Source organism: Eptatretus burgeri, chromosome 11, assembly GCF_056783735.1.
Source record: "Eptatretus burgeri isolate ZD-2024b chromosome 11, Ebu_testis_v1, whole genome shotgun sequence".
Taxonomy (NCBI): domain Eukaryota; kingdom Metazoa; phylum Chordata; class Myxini; order Myxiniformes; family Myxinidae; genus Eptatretus; species Eptatretus burgeri.
The window spans coordinates 48,967,627-48,988,611 of NC_140971.1; the positions used below are offsets into that span (position 1 = coordinate 48,967,627).

The window sequence follows — 20,985 nt, forward strand, 5'->3', positions numbered from 1 at the left end:
TCCCTGAAAAGGACCTTTTTTAACAACTCTGAAATTTACATTATTTTTCAGTTTTTGGAAACCTAAACTTTTTTTTAACCTCTGGCAGTTTACCACTTAGTTTTGTACCATTTCAAGTTATTCACTGGACTTGAACTGCATAAATTTCAGTAAAAACTGGAAAAATGGATGTGTTCTAAAACTTTTGACCGGTAGTGTGTGTGTGTATATGTATATATATATATATATATATATATATATATATATATATATATATATATATATATATATATATATATATATATACATATATATATATACACATTTCAGGGCACTGAATTCAACCACCAATTACTTTGGAGGTCCACATCGGCCAAAAGGTCAACATAGGTCTAATTTATAAAATTGTCAATTTTCATCTGATTCACTTGAAATTGAAAGAGGAGTTGCATATTTTATCATTCAATTCAACCACCAATTATTTTTGAGGTCAAATTTGTTTTCTAGATTTTGCAAGTATCGTGCTCTGCACGACATCTTCTTGTTTGTTTGTCTGTTTCTCTGTGTGCAGGCCATCTCAAAAAGTTGTGGACGGATCCAGATGAAATTTTGTGGCCAGGTTCGGTGTGTGACAAGGACAAACTGATTAGATTTTGGTGAAGATCCAGATCTGGATCCAGCTACTAGAATTTTTTTAAGTGATTCTTCACCATTGAGAGATAGGGCATACTGATATATAGCATGATATCTCAAAAGGTTGTGGACGGATTTGGCCGAAACTTGGTGGACTGGTCGGGTGTGTGGCAATGAGGAATTGTTTCGATTTTGGCGAAGACCGAATGCGGATCTGGATACGAGAATTATTTAATTTTTAAAGTGATTCTTCACCATTGAGAGATCGAGCCAAAAACGATATTTCAAAAATGTAATGGGCCCGATATGTTCACGTGGATCAGGAATTGCATGCTGGAGGTATTTACTCGACTGAGTGCCCTTCTAGTTTGGAACTGTGTTATGCGCGTGGCTCATGGGGAAAAAAAAATCGTCACGAAAATGTGAATACTCAGAGCAATTTCCCACGAATGAGGGAACATGTCGCAAATTATCAACTGCGAATACGCGAATGTTGGAACCACGAATGTCGGGGGAGGGGTGTATATACTTGAATACTTCAATGCTATATGGGGTGTCATGTTATATTAACTTTGTACTTCTTGTCTTTCTTTTTGACCTATTTTTTTGGTTGATGTGAGTTTTTTTTCTTTTGAATTACTTAGATTTTGGGATGTATTGTAAGAGAATAAAACGTTTTTGCAAATTTATTCAGATGATCCAGTATCGCCCCGCACACAGAGGCGGCATTAGTCATTTGGGGGCCCCATGAAAAACGCAATAGTGGCCCAGTGGGGCCCTTGCCAACCTGTGAACACAAATATATGCAATTTGACATCCGTCTGTCTGATGTCGATGTATTCGGTCGTTAATTATGCAATTTCAACTAAATAAACTTGCCAAGAGGACTACCGATCAAAAGGCAAAGGTTGTACCCACTCCATCTGCCCTCCTCACAAGGAGTTCCGATGGTGGGGTGACGCAAATTATCTGCGTAAATGTGTACCATGTCACGCCGTTCCCAATGGTGGTGGGAGAGGATATTATGAGTAACATTTCAGAACCCTCCATTGTATCACGAGTAAGAAGACTCCGTGCTATTTTCACACTTCATTAGCCTATGTTACTCTTGCCTCGATTGCAAAAAATCCAGAAGAATTGCCGTTTTATAGTCTCTATGCACTAAGCGAGTGACGTCACAGCGGAAGGTAAGGCTCCACCATATTGAGTGGCAAAAAATCATGGCTACCACACACGTGTCACGCAAACTTCTGGGCTATTTCCATGGATTAGGTGATATTTCTAAGAAGAGGTACTGTGAAAAACTGAAGCTGTGTGGTCTTAGTGAAGATCCTTGTATTATTTCAAAGGATAAATGGACAACAGATAGGAAATTTTGGCCTCAAATCGTTTTCCCTGACATCTATGTCTCCCTTGTTGAAACGCCAAGTCCTCACACTCAAGCCAGCCTGAAAGCCTTCAAGAGTATGGATGCTTATTCATATTATGTCGCCGGGTTTGTGAGTGACATAATCTCGACGAAAGCCGACAAGAACTGTATTATCGTGAGGGCAAAGGTAAGCCTGTTTTCTTTCATTTCACTATTATTGTATTATCGTTGTTGCTTGTTTTGTTCAGCAACCAGCATCACTTTTTTAACCTGACTGCTGCCACAAGTTAATTTAAAGTGAAGCTCTTGTCTAAATGCTGAGTTTGTAGAAAATCTTCGTTCGTCAGTTTGCTTACAGATACATTATATTTTTTTCCATGACAAACATTCGGTGTAATGCCACACTGCTGTGGATATTTCCAAGTGATAGTTTTTTTATGTACTAGTGCATGCCCGTAGATGCGTGGCCGTATGTGCAAACCCTCCCCCCCCCCCCCCGCAAAAAACTCATATGTATATGTATATACATACATACTTTCAAACCGCTTGCCAGAAACAACCACACAGGCCGTACCTTCGCTCTCGCGTAGCCATACGTGCGTGGCCATACGTGCGTGTCCGTACGTGCATGGCCGTACATGCGTGCCCATGTGCCATTAAAGAAGAAGTGTTGATGGTTGGCAAATACACACAAAACATCATAAACTAGAAGGGCACCTCCACACTAAAACATAGAAAAAAAAAAAAAAAAAACTTTCAAACCGCGTGCCAGAAACAACAACCACACAGGCCGTACCTTCGCTCTCGCGTGGCCGTACGTGCGTGGCCGTACATGCAAAAAAAAAAAAACTTTCAAACAACTACACAGGCCATTTCTTCACTCTCATAAACGACGACTGGATTGGGGCATTGTGTTTATCCATAAATGCGGATAAGAAATCGAGAAATTATTAGAATACAGTAAGTCATCACTATCCAAAAGTGATGCCCGTACAGAATGTTCACATCATTCCACGAATTATTGCTTGCATTGAAGTAACAACTGCTGTGATACACACAGAGTTAATTAAAATCAAGTTTACCTCCCTGTCTTTGCTTGCCATGACATTCGCTGCCATTTACCATTGGCACTCCTACCCCACAGTAACTAAGGCACCGATCGATCCCCATTGTAACCAGCACGGCACGTGACGTCATCGTCAGCCGGCCGTGCACCGGCCTACGTAGCCACGCCCACGCAGCAACGTGTCCTGTGATTCGTAACTAAATGGCGCATCGGCCACGCCGACGCAGCACCTGTCCTGTCATTGGTTGGTAAATAAATGGCCATAACTTGGGAATCACTTGTCCGATTAATATCAAATATTGAAAAGGCACATACTCAGATCCCCAGCAATATAGCTGGCAAGTTTCAATTAGATTGGACCAGTGGTTGTCGGTAAACAGCGGTCACAGACACACAGACACACAGACACACAGACACACAGACACACAGACACACAGACACACACACATTGCTGGAATCTATATTAATATTTCGGCACGCCCCTTTTTTTGTTCCTCCATCACATTTTTGTTACTGCATGAAATGAAACAAGCTTTGACATATATATAGTAATGATATTATTGTCTTCCTTAAGAGGCCCCTCAAAATTTATTTTGATGATTATGGTCGTTAAACAGTTCATGTTCTCCATTTGCAAAATGGGAGGAATTATTGCACAAAAAAAAAAAATAAAAATGTTTCCCAATTTTTAGAGGACCACTAAGATGAGTTTGGCTCATAGAATCATGCTCCATTTGGGGAGAAAACAGTTGAGTTCATACCTGACGAATTTGCACTTTCCATGTGCTGTAGTTTCTTCACAAAACCATGACTTTCTGACTAAGTACAAAGTATTTCTTTGCTTTTTTTATACATGGTTGCTGTTTTGAAATTTTCATCGACCGATACCCGCTGCCCAGCCGGACCAACTGCCAACAAAGTATCGCCCGGTCAGTTACGGTTAAACCCAAAATCATGATCATCGTTTTAGTGTGGAGGTGAGTACTGACAGTGTACTTGGGTCTTTTCCGGGTGGGGACGGGATTGAGCACGTGCACATAAAAATCTCGGGTCTCCGCATAGTGGCGAACAGGCTTAAGTCGTACTTCTGTTTACTACCGTAGAAAATCACAGAACCATCCGATCGACATGCTGTTAACAGTTTCAGAATCAGCTAAATTCTACAACATATGAATATGTAGACGAAACTGATCCGGCCAGCTAAAATCTACAAGAAATGAATATGTATACGAAACTGATCCGGCCTTTTGGATCACTTTAAAGAAGGGTGCCCTGTAATTTTAATGCACTCTATGGATCCTCCGGAACTCACGAATGGTACACGTTGTGTAGTCACTAAACTACATGGTAATGTCATTGGAGTGGAGCTACTGCAGGACAGTCGAAGGGGAAAACCTGAATGATAATCAATGGATAAAGATGAAATAATATATTGTTTAAAATACATTCATGCTATCTGTCTTTTACCTTATGTTGCCAGTGACGCCCGTCGAAGACGGGCACCTTTACTAGTTATAGATAGATGAAATGAGGTCAATGAGATGACAAATGAACGGATTGAATGCAGACTGCAGAGCAATGAGTAAGGAAACCCGTCATTGTGAATCGGTTTTACCACCAAATTGAGATGTATTTCGTTGGCAAGCATGCTGAGTAGAGCTGAATTCCTAAACACTTCCAAAGGCCACAGCGTTTTGACAATTGGAAACAAAAAAAAGTTGTGCACTTTTTTTGATAAATTATTTTTGGAACAATTTTTCTTCAATAAATAAATAATAATAAAAATCGTCTCCATGTACACACCTTTATCTCATTAGCCCCTCTTCATAAACAACATCGCTGAAGAAACGGCGCTTCTTTGTTTCCTCGTTCAGGGCAAGAATACAGAGGCTACTGGATCTGCCAACGTTTTGATAAATCATTAGTTTTAACCAATTATTCAATTAGCGCCAACGTATTTTGCCTTTTCGCAAGGAAAAACACAAAGAGAAGAGAAGAGAAGAGAAGAGAAGAGAAGAGAAGAGAAGAGAAGAGAAGAGACCCGTAATGGCGAACACGGCTGAGTTTCTCTTCCCCATCGACCACGGCTACGCAGCAACGCTTCCTGTCATTGGTTGACAAAGAATGGCCGTGGCTACGCAGCAACGCTTCCTGTCATTGGTTGATTAAAAAATGGCCACAGCAACGGTTCCTGTCATTGGTTGGTAAATAAATGGCCAGAACTTGGGAAGCACTCATCTGATTAATATCAAACCTTGAAAAGGCACATTCTCAGGTCCCCAGCAATATACCTGGCAAGTTTCAATTAGATCGGACCAGTGGTTGGCGAGAAATGGCGGTCACAGACACACACACACACAGACACAGACACACACACAGAGATTGCTGGAATTATAGATAGATTATACATATCGATGTGACCTTCTCGAGTGAAAATGTTACACTGATTTTTTTTTTTTCAAATTACTAAAATGCTATTTAAAAAACTATTTAATCAACTTCCACCATCGAAGATCGGCCTTTCTGTTTGTTTGTTTGTTTGTGAACAGTATTATGGAAAAACTCCTCGACGGATTTCGACGAAACATGGTGGGGGGATTAGCATGGTCCAAGGATCATGCCATTAGATTTTGGACTTGGTCCAAAATCCAATATGGCCGCCATAGCGGCCATTTTGGAAAAATATTGGAATTTTTTTTTTTTTTTGCATTTCTACATGTTTTAAGTGATTTCCAACGCCCCCCCCCCCAAAAAAAAGAAATTGTTAGAGAAAAAAAAATTTTGCAACTTTTTTTTTCAACAAAATTTCGATTTTTTTTTTTTTGCATTTCTCCATGTTATAAGTGATTTCCAACAAAAAAACATGCCAAAATTATAATTGCAGCTGATATACCCACGTAAAATGAATTTCTGTCTCAATGAATCTAGTTATGATGAATGAATTGAGTATGTAAAAGTTAAAAGTAAAAGGGAAAGCTGCAAACTATAACTCTGTGAGCACTGTTGACGTCAAATTGAATGAATGGGATATCGGGTTCACTTGAGTGACCCAGCAGTATTGGCGGCGGAGGTTTTGCACTCCACCGAGTGCAAAACTCAGAACAGAACAACTCAGAACCGTGCGCGTTATAGACAGCTGTTAGAAAGGCGATCTCGCCTATCTCAATCTGTCAATAAAACAAGGGATATAATACATTTTAATGATACAAATCAGACAATATTTTGTAACCACCAGTGAAATGAAAACGAGAGAAGAACCTTCAGAGTGTAGGCTTTATTCCATTTGATTGAAGCCGCTTCTACGGGCACATCAGGGGATACAGGTGCAGCAAGGAGTACATAAGCAGTAAGGTATACACGTGCAACTAATCACCGCAAAATAAATCAGTATAAGCCCGGAGTCCGATATACTCTCAATTCTCACCATTCAACGAGCACCAAGTGAATCGCCGCCATAAACGACAATGCCCCTGGGACAATCCCCCCCGACCGAGCGGAACCTTAGCTTTATCTATTCCGTGCTCGAGCCGTGTAACATGTGATCACACGTCACGACCTTCAATTCACCACAATTTAATAACAACTACTGAAAGAACGTATCAGAAATCAGTTACATACCGGAGACAAAATGAAGGCCACACAACCAGTCATGTTCGCCAGGTCGCCATTTTTCTCTTCTCAGAAACGATATCCAAAGATTTCGTTGGTCTACTTCGGCGGGAAAGCGGTAAAACTGCCCTCCAGAGCCTTCAGTATATCGCTGAGTACATCCCGGGGCACAACAACTCTTACCCATTAGCAGAAAAAAAATTGCTTGCTTGGAAATAACTGTGTAGTTGAAGTGGAGACTATCGGTTGTTATGGACGCGGTATACTCTCTTACCACTCAATATGGCGGTGCTACCACAGTCACGTGACCGGTGACATCATCTGAATAAGGCCGATTGCCTTTTTTCCCACATTGTAAAGGTGTATATATAGCAGCTTGAGCGTCGTTCCACCTTATCATGTCATTTTATCCACGGATATCTCAGAATAATGATTATAGCATATTAACATGACAGCATTGAAAAATAATAATATTAACAATAACAATAATAATAGGACAAGAATTAGCAGTAATAAAAAGAATATCGTGATCCCCCATGGCTGATCCTAAGATAAATTTTTAATTAATTGTAGAGTACCCCACCCCCCCATCCCACCACCGACAGGTGATCTTGTTCCACACATACAACACGTTCTCTGACGCATACCTTTATTTGGGCGGTGTAAAGGCAACTGACTGCTTTGTATACATTCAAAAAAAATCGGGTTACGTGCATGAAGCAAAAACATACCTTCTGCTGATCAGTCAAAACACCTCACAGCACTGGAAAACGTGGGGACAGGAACACTGCACTGTAAATGGTGGAGACTTGTAATACCCTCCCCCACCTGGAGGTGGTGCTACACGATACACATTTACATAGAGAATTTGCATCCTAAATAAGAATACCCCTAAACATCAATTGGGGTAATGCTGATCCTCTGTTGCAAGTCCGGATGTAATTGGCCCAGAACTGTCAGAGGAGTAGCCCGACAAACAAACTCACAAACACTGGTCCGTGAATTATAGTTATGATCAATGCCAAGTCGTATAACCGATTTGCTGAATTTTTAATTTCCTGCATTTTTCTTGTTTCCAATTTGCTTGATACAGGTACAGTACTGTAATCCGCTTGAAATTTTACTTTCAAACATGATATATGTTTTCTGTGTATTTAATTTTTTTAATTATTCTTCTCTGGGGAGGAGAGGGGGTGCCAAAGGAAGGGTCTGCCCAGGTGCAAATACTAAAGGTACACCCCTGCCGCACATACCTCGTTTTTTGGGTTTTATACTCTTCATTCTTTTTGGTTTTACTAATCTAAAAAAAACAAGTGATTTGCAAAAAAAGAGCCTGAAGAGAGTAACTCATAAAATAATCAGAAATACATCCTTTTTCAATAAGCAGATTTTGACGTTTATCTTTAACCGCACACCATTTCCCCTCTCTCCCCTATGGCAACAGGAGATATGGCAGATGACTAAGCAGTGGTTACAAAAAAAAAAAAAGTAAAAATAAAGGTCAACGTGTAGAGTAGTTTTGGGTTCAAGAAATGCAAAAGCGATGACAAAATTGAAAAGAACATTGCACTTTGTCACCATTGTAATGTCTCCTCAAATACGCTAGAGGGACAACAAATTAGACTCATATCAATCGACACCATCCACTTCAGCTGTCACATTGACAGTCTGTTCACAAAGTGGAAGAGAAACGACGAGAGAAGTTGTTCGAGACGACATACATGGTCAGAGGTTCTACCTCTCAGCGGACTATTGGAGTGTGTTTGCCTCAAAAAGATACCAAGGCATTTCACTGAAAATACAGCAAATCACACAAGAAATTGCAATGTTTATCATTATTTCATTGACACCAAACTTCAGAGTCAACTCAGAGGAATTCAAAGATCTTGTCAAATTCTGAAATTGCAATATATCGTGATAAATATCACAAGATACCACCACACAACTTTTTTTGGCAATACCCATTTTCATTCGTCATTGTATACTCTATGATGTCATGCTCAAAGCAATTAGAACTGTACCAAACCAAGCAAATTCGATACATGTTCAAAAACCATTCAGCATTATTGTGGGCTGACAGGATGACCTAGAGGTATGTGCACTCACCTCAAGGCTATCTACCCTGGGTTTGAATTCCAACACAGCTATAAACTGTCGTCCTGGTGTTTCTCAGGCAGAATGATTTATCAATGTGTTTTGTCCATCGGATGGATGTTAAACTGGACGTCTAGTCTGCTGACATTAGTTGGTCAATTAATAGTTCTTGTACCCAATATTGTGCAAAATTAGCTCCCAGTGATAGTGACATTTATACAACTTTATATTTAACCCATTATAACATTCAATTTTGCAGGTTTCCTTGTGAGCTGTATCATGCACTTGTGCACGAATCGGAACATGAAGTTCCAAGCTGTTGAAAGTTGTGAACTATTGCACCCATTCTTTGTCAATTTTCCTTTTTATGAAATTTGTCAACATATAAAAGCATTTGAAGCACAATAAACGCGAGATAAGAGTTCACAGAACACCTTACCCCAGGCAGTATTGAGAAAAAGAACAGGGGAAAGGTTTTTTTCTAAACTCTTGCTTTGGGTTTTTCACAAAACAATCAGCGCTAGGCACTGCCATATTTGTCTGAATGCTGAATCTCACAGTTACTCTGCCCTCAGGGGATGAGATGGACTATATATTTTTTTCCACAGTACTGCCAAAGGTAAGGTTTTTGAAAGTGCCAAGAAGGTGATTTGTGATCTGAAGTATTCAAGTATATAATTCAATTGAAAAGAAAACAACATTAAAAAAATTAACCTTTTTCGGAAGTTTACTGCCATTAATGCACAGTCTTTTACGCCACTGTTATACATTACATTAGTTCATAAAAATAGAGACCATACCCCTGGGTGCTCACCTGGTAGGATTATGATACTGAGGAAGAATTAAATGTGGGATGAAATCAGCAAAATGTACCAATGAACCAATGACCCAATTTTTTTATGTCATGATCAAACTTTGGTACATCACGGGTGATGAATGTTGCAGTCAAGTTTCATTGGAATTGTGTGTGTAGTTTCTGAGAAGAATGCAAATACCTATTTCGGGGGGCAACCTCCCGTACACCTCCTTAGGACCTGATTTGTTTTAACCCAAGGGTTCATGGATAAAAATCGATACGACTTTGCATAACGCGGGGCCAATGGACCCAGGAACTGAATTAAAGTTAACTTGCAAAATTTATTAATTCTATTTTTATTGTTTTGCTTTTACAAATAATGTTTAGGCTAATGGACGATATTTGAAAAAAAAAAATATTGAAATTGTAATTTGAAGAAAACCCAAAAAAATAATGGTTATTTATTTATTTAGATTTTTAATGCTTTTTATTTGTTATATTTTTTATGCATAAAGTTGCGGCTAGTATTGGAGTATTTGCTCCAAAAAAAATAGCACAGAAAATGTCGATTCACTCATTTGTTTTTTGACTTTCCATAAACAGACCAGGAAATGAAACAACATAAAATACTGAGGAATGCTGGGGAAAAACTGAAATACTGGGGAAAATATAGTGAAATACTGGGGAAAACATAGTGAAATACTTGGGAAAACAGAAATACTGGGGAAAAACAGTGAAATACTGGGGAAAACATAGTGAAATACTGGGGGAAAATAGAGTAAAATAACTGGGGAAAAACAAAGTGAAATAGTGGGGAAAAACAGTGAAATACTGGGGAAATCATAGTGAAATATTGGGGGAAAATAGAGTAAAATAATTGAGGAAAAACAGTGAAATAATGGGGAAAACATAGTGAAATACTGGGGAAAAACAGTGAAATACTGGGGAAAACAGTGAAATACTGGGGAAAACATAGTGAAATATTGGGGAAAAACAGTGAAATACTGGCGAAAAACAGTGAAAAACTGGGGAAAAACATTGTGAAATACTGGGGGAAAAACATAGTGAAATACTGGGGGAAAAGCAGTGAAATACTAGCGAAAAATAGTGAAATACTGGGGAAAAACAGTGAAGTACTGGGGAAAACATAGTGAAATACTGGGGAAAAACAGTGAAATACTGGGGAAAACATAGTGAAATACTGGGGGAAAATAGAGTAAAATAACTGGGGGAAAACATAGTGAAGTACTGGGGAAAAATATAGTGAAGTACTGGGGAAAAATATAGTGAAATATTGGGGAAAAACAGTGAAATACTGGGGAAAACATTGTGAAATACCAGGGGAAAATAGTGAAATACTGGAGGAAAATAAAGTGAAATACTGGGGAAAAACAATAAAATACTGGGGGAAAACAGTGAAATACTGGGGAAAAATAGTGAAATACTGGGGAAAAATAGTGAAATACTGGGGAAAACATAGTGAAATACCAGGGGAAAATTGTGAAATACTTGGGAAAAACTGAAATACTGGGGAAAAACAATAAAATACTGGGGAAAAATAGTGAAATACTGGGGAAAACATAATGAAATACCATGGGAAAATAGTGAAATACAGGGGAAAAATAGTGAATTACTGGGGAAAAACAGTGAAATACTGGGGGAAAATAGAGTAAAATACTGGGGAAAAACATAGTGAAATACTGGGGGAAAACAGAGTGAAATACTGGGGAAAAAAACATAGTGAAATACTGGGGAAAAACAGTGAAATACGGGGGAAAAAACAGTGAAATACTGGGGAAAACAGTGAAATACTGGGGAAAAACAGTGAAATACTGGGGAAAACATAGTGAAATACTGGGGAAAACATAGTGAAATACTTGGGAAAAACTGAAATACTGGGGAAAAACAGTGAAATACTGGGGGAAAATAGAGTAAAATAATTGAGGAAAAACAGTGAAATACTGGGAAAAACATAGTGAAATATTGGGGAAAAACAGTGAAATACTGGGGAAAAACAGTGAAATACTGGGGGAAAATCATAGTGAAATAGTGGGGAAAAAACAGTGAAATACTAGGGAAAAACAGTGAAATACTGGGGAAAAACAGTGAAGTACTGGGGAAAACAGTGAAATACTGGGGAAAACATAGTGAAATACTTGGGAAAAACAGTGAAATACTGGGGAAAAACATTGAAATACTGGGGAAAACATAGTGAAATATTGGGGAAAAACAGTGAAATACTGGGGAAAAACATAGTGAAATACTTGGGAAAAAGAATTCATAAATAAGTCTGCATTCCCACATTTCTAACATTTCAATCATTTGAGACGTCTCCTATGCTAACATGACATCATATCAACCTTTGAGATGTTTTTCCTCCATCCAACCAACCATCTTTGCATGGAGACCAAAACCATTCGATTTGCTGAAGTAACTTCAATGCAATGACTAAATATACATATTGATTAGATGTTTCATTAATAAAATTAATAAATCTATGGAAAACCAAACACTCGAAAACATAAAATGAAATAGAATAATACAAAATAGTCCTGCCTGCAGGGCCAAACAAACGCAAGAAAAAGCACATAAAGATAAACCTCGTAAAACCTCACAAGTTAGGAAATCATGAGACTAAAAAGAAACTTGCCTTTGTCAAAGGGAGAAACACGGTCGTAAATTATTTCAAAATTGAAAAAGACCATTAATAAATCACAAAACAATGCCGATGAATAAAGTTGCAGAAACGTTTTGTACAACACTCTCAAAAGGCAGAAGTTGCACTAAAAAAGGTATAGGACATTAAAAAAAATTGGCTGGGTCCATTGGATCCTGCCTATGCATGCTTGGGTTAATGCCATGAACAAACTTTGGTACATTACGGATGATGAAGATTATAGTCAAGTTTCATCGGAATTGTGTGTGTATTTTCTGAGAAGAAAGCCAATACCTATTTTGGGGGGCAACCCCCGTAGACACCCTTAGGGCCCGATTTTTAGCTCACCTGGAATGTAATTCCGGGGAGCGTATATGGGATAGTGTGTCATCCATCCATCAGTCCACAAACACTTGCAACTTCTTCTCTAAAACTACATACACGATTTCGTTGAAACTTGACCAAAACCTTGACCCCCAATATCTGTAGCCTGGTGTTGGCTTAGTGGTTCGGGTGGCAGCTTGGGATTCTAGGGTCCTGAGTTGAAGCCCCATTGGCCACTGAATTAATACACCAGTGGGTTGACAGCCTGTCATCCTTCTGAGGTCGGTGAAATGAGTACCAGTGTGTACTGGTAGAGGGGCACTGCATCAGCATCACAGTCGTGCTTCCAAGAAATAATAGCTACCCATACGCAAGAAGAAGAAGAAGAAGATCCCAGTATCTACCAAAGTTTGCACACAGCATTAAAAAATAAAAAAAATAAAAAAAAAAAAATATAATAATAATAATAATAATAATAATAATAATAATAATAATAATAATAATAATAATAATAATAATCGGGCCCTCATGGGATCGAAGGGTGGTTACCCTTCTCCCTCAAATAAGTATTTGCCTTATTCTCAGAAATTACACAGGCAATTCCGATGAAACTTGGACTACAACCTAAGACTACGACATGTATGAAGTGCCTTCATACATGTCGTGAACAAACTTTGGAATATCATGGGAATTAAGGTTGTCGTCCAAGTCTCATCGGGATTGTGTGTGTAGTTTCTGAGAAGAAAACAAATACCTATTTTGGGGGCAACACCCTGGAGACCCTCTTTGGTCTGATTTTTTTTAAATCCCATGAACAAGCTTGAGTTGCAACATACCAAATATAATTTCAGCCAAGTCTGGTCACAATCCCATCAGCCGTTTCGGAGTAGTTGTGTTTACGGACAGACAAACTGACGGATGGACGATGTGCCATCTCTTAAGCTCCCTGGAACGACGTTCCAGGTGAGCTTAAAACGTTAACAATAGTTAATAATAACATTACATTATAGTTATTTGTGCCTGTTGTTTGTGACCTTTGTGAAATCCCTAAAATCAGTAAGTTTCCTGTTTAGAATGATTTTCAATTTTGTTACACTGCAAGACAGACTAATACAATTTCCTTACTCTGTGCGTGCACGATCCGGGATGAGAATCTATACATTTTGCAAATTTCAAAGCCAAAGTCGGGGTGAATGCTAATTAAATGTGGGTTAAAACGAAAGATTTGTCATTTTATTCATGTTCCGATTTGTGTTCAAAATATAACATTCAATTTAATACGTTGTTCCTCGACCACAAACTGATAAGACAAAAGGATGGACAGACTTGAACCAATTGCTTCACCCCGCTCTTTGCTTCAAGTGCACGGGGTAATATGATCATTATGATGTAAAAGCCAAGCAGAGTTCTATAATCTCTCACTGTCACTGTCTCTGTAAATAAATAATCATTGGTGTTTGCAGAGATTATTCTTTTTCCAGTTTTGATATCCATGTTGTTTGGAGGAATGGCTTTTTTCAATGCGGCCTTTGTTGCTCCCATTGTAACGATAACAGAACATGAGAACATGTTGGTACATTGTTTCAAACAGTGCATCATTTTTTGATGTACCGTACTCTTTACAGGGTGTTCGTGCTTCCGAAGCAGTTTCTTAGCAAGGGTTATACTAGATGGTTTGCCATTGTCTTCCCAGTTTAGTTTGTCCATGCTCAATCATTTTGAAGGCTGAGCCCAAGCAAGGAAGCAACACATATCATTATTATTATTATTATTTTTAGAAATTCCTCAATATGACTCGGCCAGGGTTTGAACCATCGATCTCCCAGACTCAGAGCAGATGCTGCCACCAAGTCTGGTACAGTGCATCATGCAAACAATTATTCAGCCTGTAGATCATATCCTTGACAAGTTGAGCTTGTCCACACAAGTTTGCACCTCACCTTAACAGCCAATGAGACTGGGCTGGTAGAACCAAGGAGAATGCCCCATCACAGGTGCTCAGCAATTAAACAAAACATAGACTATTGAATGAGACATCAAATTTTTACATATTCCCTTCCTTCCCATAAAATAAAAATCGCCGAACCACAAACTAGTTCAGCCCACACAGACTCAGGAGTGTCGAGGTTTTTGCCATTCTGCCTTTCTCCAAATCCTCGAATGTAATGACATGGCCCTGTGTGAAAATCCGACCCCGAGTATCTGAGCAGACAAATGTCACCTAACTACCCACTCTTGGCCCTTTGGAGTGGGTCAAAATGCAATTCTTTCAATGTCATCCTGCCTGCTCCCATTGGCCATTACTGTTTGGTGGAAAGGGGTTTGAAAGTTCACAGAGTAAATGGAGTAGCTATGTGGATATAATGATGCATTGTAGCATTTAGCAGTTCTTGCAATGGTGCCTACTTGTAACATTTCATGCTTTTAAAAAATGTGGTTCACTCCCATTTCTAAAAGGAAAAGAGCCTCAAAAATCAACGAGCAGTTCTCCAAGATCAATACTGACTCAAACATAATGTTTGCTAAAGGGACAATTAATAAAATGTTTGTTTGAAGGCTCTCAAAGTGTTTGTGTTATAGCACTGAAATCGATTAAACAAACTTTGTTACAATTATTGTTTTATCACCTAAAACAACCTGGTTATGTTTTAATCCAAGTGTGCAAATATCACAGCACAATGAAAGGCTAAGTTGCCAAATATAGTACAATGCTTGGAGAGTGTACCATGCCATGCACACTCACCTCTGAGCTGTCTAGCCTAAGTTTGAATCCCTGCCCAGCTATAAACTGTCAAGCTGGTGTTTCACAAGCAGGGCGATTCATCAATGTCTGTGCTGTCCCTCGGATTGACGTGAAACTGCGTGTCCCTTCTGCTAATATTCATTGGTGGATGTTAAAGATCCCACGGTGTCCTTCGTGAAGAGTAGGCAAGCTATCACCAGAACAATGAACAAATTATAAATCTCTGCTCTAACCTACAAGGTGCACTCCATCAGCGGCACAGCTGCATCCCCAGTTTGCAATGCAACCAGCAGCCAATATGTTCTGAATTTGAAAGGAAATGACCACACAATGTACAACAATTACACACATTTGACAAGTTTGCTGCCCATAAAGTTGATCATCCAGAATTAGATTCTGAAACGATATTGTAAAAAAATAAAAATCTGGTTTTATTGCTTGAAAATGAGAGAGTCCCAAAGCCTCAATCAATCTCCACATTTTTTTTATTTCCACCTTTTCTGAAATCCATTCACAAGCAGACTTAAAAACACTGTTTAAAAGTATTAAACACAAGATGTGATGGTGCATTAAAAGAGCATGCGACTGATAAAAAAAAGCAGGATGCCTTATATTTTAAACCACCCAACAGAACACTGCGATGCTCCACGGAAAGTGCAGACGCACATAGACCTTCATGATACGTTTGTGTCTCATCACATCAGCCCTTTGTCAACTATCGCTGTGCGCGAGCATGACAAAAGATAAAATCAATCTATCATGCAAGCTAAGTCACCCTGACAGGAAAAAATCAATCTATGATGGCAGATGGTGCAATTCATCATGGCAAGTCAAGTCGCAACTTAATGAAATCTTCTTCATGAAATGAAACAAACTGTCTCATCATTACTCACTGTCATACATACACAATTAGATTCTGAAACAATATTGAAAAGAATTAAAATCAGGTTTTATTGTTTGACAATAAGAGAATTTTTCTGGTGTGAAATACCTGTGTGTGGTGTGTTTCCAATACCTGTGTTTAGAGTTTCAATCAAGTTATATGTACTTTAACTACACTCACATTCTAGTTTTGATAGCAAAAGTGTTGCGTTTTGAACAAGTGATTGCGAAAGTTGTCCAAGGTCCTTCACTAAAACATCCTGAACTAATCTTCTGTTGGGAGATCTGAAACCTCGTGTGACTGCATAAGTAGTTACAAATCAGGAAAGGACTAAAAGAGGCAAAGTCATCAACCCGATATGCAATGCTCGCAAGATATTGGAGATGTTTCAAGTCTCAACATAGTGCTGTGAAAGACATTCTAGGATCCTTAATAGCCATCAGGTACAGCATACTTCAGTATGCAGTACCCCCTGTGTGCACTGCAAGAGAGCCACAATTTGATCAGATCAAGTTGCATTTGGAATCAAATGCATCAATCAGAAAGGTGAAATGCAGGCAAGTGAATAAACCATCGCAGTGCATCAGCCTATTGTTACTGGATATAAATAATTCAGATAAACCACAGACAATTCTCATATGATGGTCAATAATCGATTTCTAGCATTTATGTTGATGATATTCAGGAAGTGACTAAAACAACCACTCCAGTCATTGCACAGACCATCTTGAATGAAGATTTTAAAATAGGTCTCTGAACAACAAAAAAAATATCCATGGAATTGTTTGCACAAAAATATAAATCAACAAGATTAAGTCTTATTTAAAAATAAAATAACATTAACAAATACGAAAAACAAAGACCCACTCACGTCTCTCACCTGTGACTGGAGGGAATAACCAATTAGCTCTCACCTAATCAATTTAATTAAACCCAGGTGGCGAGGATTATATAAACGAATCGACTCTTCCCATGCTCTTCTACCCAAAGAAGCTGCAACCATGCAACCATGAAAGGCTACCCAAGGGAAGCCCTTTGTTGTTTCAAGCCATTCCCAGAGTTCCTCCACAGCTGTAAAGACATTCACGAATAGTACACACATAAGAATCCCAATGCAACACACCCCCTCAGCTGCCAGATCTATTTCAACACTTGTTGGTGAATCGTCAGCAACAATGCAGACAGAAACATGCAGCTTTAAAAAATCTACCCAAACACACAGTTTTTATTCATGCACTCCCTTGGAGTTCCCTTAGTGTACATGCAAAGTTTCGAGCCTCTTGGTTTTATGGTTTTTGAGTTATGGAGGAGACACAATATCACAATATCTATCTCTATCTCTATCTCTATCTCTATCTCTATCTCTATCTCTATCTCTATCTCTATCTCTACTAAGAAATACCACCCATCTCTTCACCGATGAGAGTACTAAGAGAGTGGGACACAGAGAAAGAGGGGAGAGAACTGTTGCAATGGTGACTTTGTCCTTCCATGAGATGCCAAGGATGCATGGCAGACTACGAAGGTGGAAGTTATTGAGCTGTTTTTTCTTGACAGCTGTAAGTTGTCCATGCATTGCTGCCATACAGCAACATGCCAAGAGTACAGGCCTTGTATGTCAGCTTCTTCGTCCAAATATGGTCAGCTTATTCTTTGTCCAAACCCATTTTGTGAGTTGGCCAAAATTAGTGGCTGCCTTTTTAATGTGCATGTTGAGTTCCTCATCAAGAGAAACTTGCCTGTCACCATGGATCCAAGATAGCAGAATTTGCTGATTGCTTACAGTGGAGTGTTGATAAGTCTAATCATGAGTGGAGACATGAAACCTTGTCCCATAACTACATTTTTATCATCATTGATAGTGAGGGAGAACATTGTTCAGAGAAGGGATAGATGATCCATAAGCCACTGAAGCTCATCCTCAGGCCAATAGTGCAGCAGCATCGACATAGAGGAATTATCTGATGAGGACATGCCACACATTCATCTTAGCTTTCAATCTGGACAGGTCAAAGAGCTTTCCGTCTGTGTATGGAGGTACACTTTTTCCATGTCTGCAGGGACGACATAGATCAACAGCACAGAAATATATATATATATATATATATATATATATATATATATATATATATATATATATATATATATATATATATATATATATATATATATATTGTTGTGGTTACCAGATTCGCAAACCACCATTCAGGTCCCTTAGGTGAGGTATCTCGGTAAGTGCATGTGTAGTTAGGCCCAAACCCGTTGTCTAGTGGGAATACATGTCATTTATACGTGCTGCGACTCTTCAGGATAGCCGTTTTTCTTTTACTATCTTTATTTTGGACCAACCGCCATGATCACAACCACAACATCAACCACCGACCACAACCACCGCTTCACCACAACCGTAGCATCGCCACCGTTCTTGCCCCGCTGTGGGTACCGGTGTTGGACTCATGCAGAACGCGCGTCGAACAGCGTGTACAAAATCACGGATTTTGTGCTTCAAAAACGGATCAAAAACGACACACGCCCACTTTTTGCCGTCCAATCGGTGAGCGAGGGGCGAATTGGCCCCGCCCCCAGGGCGATCGATATATGCAAATTTGTGGATCAAAAAGCCTTCACGCCCACTTTTTCTCGGGCCAATGGGGAGCGAGGTGAAAGGTCAAAGGGAGGGGGTCAAAGGCGAAGTTACGGGGGGATAAAAGGACGGTGTTCGTCAGTCAGAAGAGAGTCGCAAACGAGAACGAGTCGCAAAAGGAGAACGAGAACGAGAACGAGAACGAGAACGAGAACGAGAACGAGAACGAGAACGAGAACGAGAACGAGAACGAGAACGAGAACGAGAACGAGAACGAGAACGAGAACGAGAACGAGAACGAGAACGAGAACGAGAACGAGAAGGAGTCGGAACGGAGGGGACGAGTGTGGAAGTCTGGAGCCCGAAGCCTGCAGTGGCTGGAGAAGCTGAAGAGAGTCGGACGAGGGGGTGCTCGCGTCGGTGCCAGGAGCTGCACGCCCGAGGGAGGCCGGCAGCGCGACCTGGCCGAGGTGGAGACGCACACCAGGGATAATAAAGATCCTCTATACCCCGAGCATCAGCAACCCCCTCCTGTTTCCCCCCGCGCTGAGATAGTGCGACCAAGGGGGCCCCTTTTCCCACCCCCGACCAGACACCGTCCACGAGGCCCGCGGGTTGCGGGGCCATCGCCGCTCCGCGTCTCATCACCAGACGGGTAGGCCCGACCCGGTCTCGGCCTCAGGCCCGCCTCATTCTTGAGGTATTTCTTTTCCTTGGTTTTGGGTATGTGTTGTCGGCGCCGTCTGTGAAGTAGAATTGTATAAGTGTTGCCGTGTGCTCGGTAGTCGGTATTAGCTCTGCACTGTGTTTTCACTTTTATGTTTGCTTTTTGTGTAAATGGAATTGTGTTTTCTTTTTTTTGTGTGCATTTGGTGGAATTGTATTTGTGTGCTTCCCGTGTGCCGCGAATAAATGTGCTTTATTGTTGAACTGTTCTCCCGCTTCGCTTCGTCTTTTCCTCCATTGAATCCTCATCTTGCTTCACGTAAAGGGTTGGTAGTGGGCTGAATACGCCCGATAATTAATCGAACCGTCGAGGTCGACGATAACACCGCTCGGTTATTCTGATAGTACGGAACGGGTCGCTTAAGTGGCCCGTGTCCGAAGTCGACCTGCGGCGAGGTGCGATCGCCCGGTCTACCCTCCGCGTGGGTACTTAGGTAGGTCGAATTTGGCGAGCAACCCTATCCCACGCGGGGGCTGATTGGCTCGATCGCGGTGAGACCGAAAGGTCCACCCGTGACTGGTTCCCGGCGTTAGTCCGAGAGGGTCACGACTGCATTGTCCGTCCGGTGGGCGACGTTCCGCGATTCGAGTTACGTGGCCGTTCGCACGCCGGCGGGCGCGAAATCCGCAACACTGGTGTCAGGAGTGGGATACAAATTCATCGCCCTCCTCGCGGCACTGGTATCGGAGAACAGGAAAACGGGCTGTCCTGTCTCCGGCTAAATTCACGGGAATCGGTCCAGGGGTGAGAGAAGCGACCCCCGATTCCCTCCAAATTACGAGCGAGCAAATTAACCCTTCACGAGAAGCAAGATGGCGTCTCAAGGCGAGCGGGAGCCGGGGGTATTAGAAATGGATGTAGAATGTGTAGGATCCATGGTCCAGGATGGAATCCCCGAGCAGGAAATGTTGATTGTGCAGGAACACGGACTCGCCCAACTGAACCCAGGGCCTGAGGTGGGTGCGGCAGCGGCCGCGGTGTATGACACCTCCCCCCCCCCCTCTCCACCAAGACCCTTCCCCAACCCCTGCCGAAACGGCTCACTTGAGTGCATCCGACATGGCCCAGCTATTCACCATGCTGGCACAAATGAATGCGGCAATGACAAATGAAATAAAAAACAAAATAAAAAGCATGAACGAAAAGATCGATGCGAGTACACAGCAAATGAAGGAAAGAACGAAAAAGCTGCGGGGTGAGACGCAGAACATGGGCCGATGCCGGCAGGCAGGCATGAAGGCCGTGACAAAGGAAATAATAATAGTTGAGACAAGGGAGGTAAAGGGTGAAGAGGTGACAGAGTTGGCAGAGACACGGGAGATAGAAAAAATAGAGGAAAGACTACACGAGGAAGACTGGGTAAGTGACGCGCACACACACACGGAGGTAGTGGAGGACAATGGGGGTGAGCTGGCGGACTGGGTAGAGACCCAGTGCGAGCACCTGGATGGCCTCCTCCAGGAACGAGGGGAGGGAGTATGCCCCCTTGAGGCGAGTCACGACCAGGTGAGTTCGGTCGTGT

At 40.8% G+C, this 20,985-nt stretch overlaps 1 protein-coding gene across 1 annotated transcript in view; it reads right to left on the bottom strand.

Annotated features, from left to right (window-relative positions):
- Positions 1-17,186: 17,186 nt before the first annotated feature.
- The window catches only part of LOC147017029 (membrane progestin receptor gamma-B-like), a 47,558-nt gene continuing 43,759 nt past the window's right edge, over positions 17,187-20,985 (bottom strand). The window contains exon 10 of the mRNA XM_085847958.1: positions 17,187-17,223. The gene's annotated coding sequence lies outside the window, so the exon portion shown is untranslated. The remainder of the gene's footprint in view (positions 17,224-20,985) is intronic.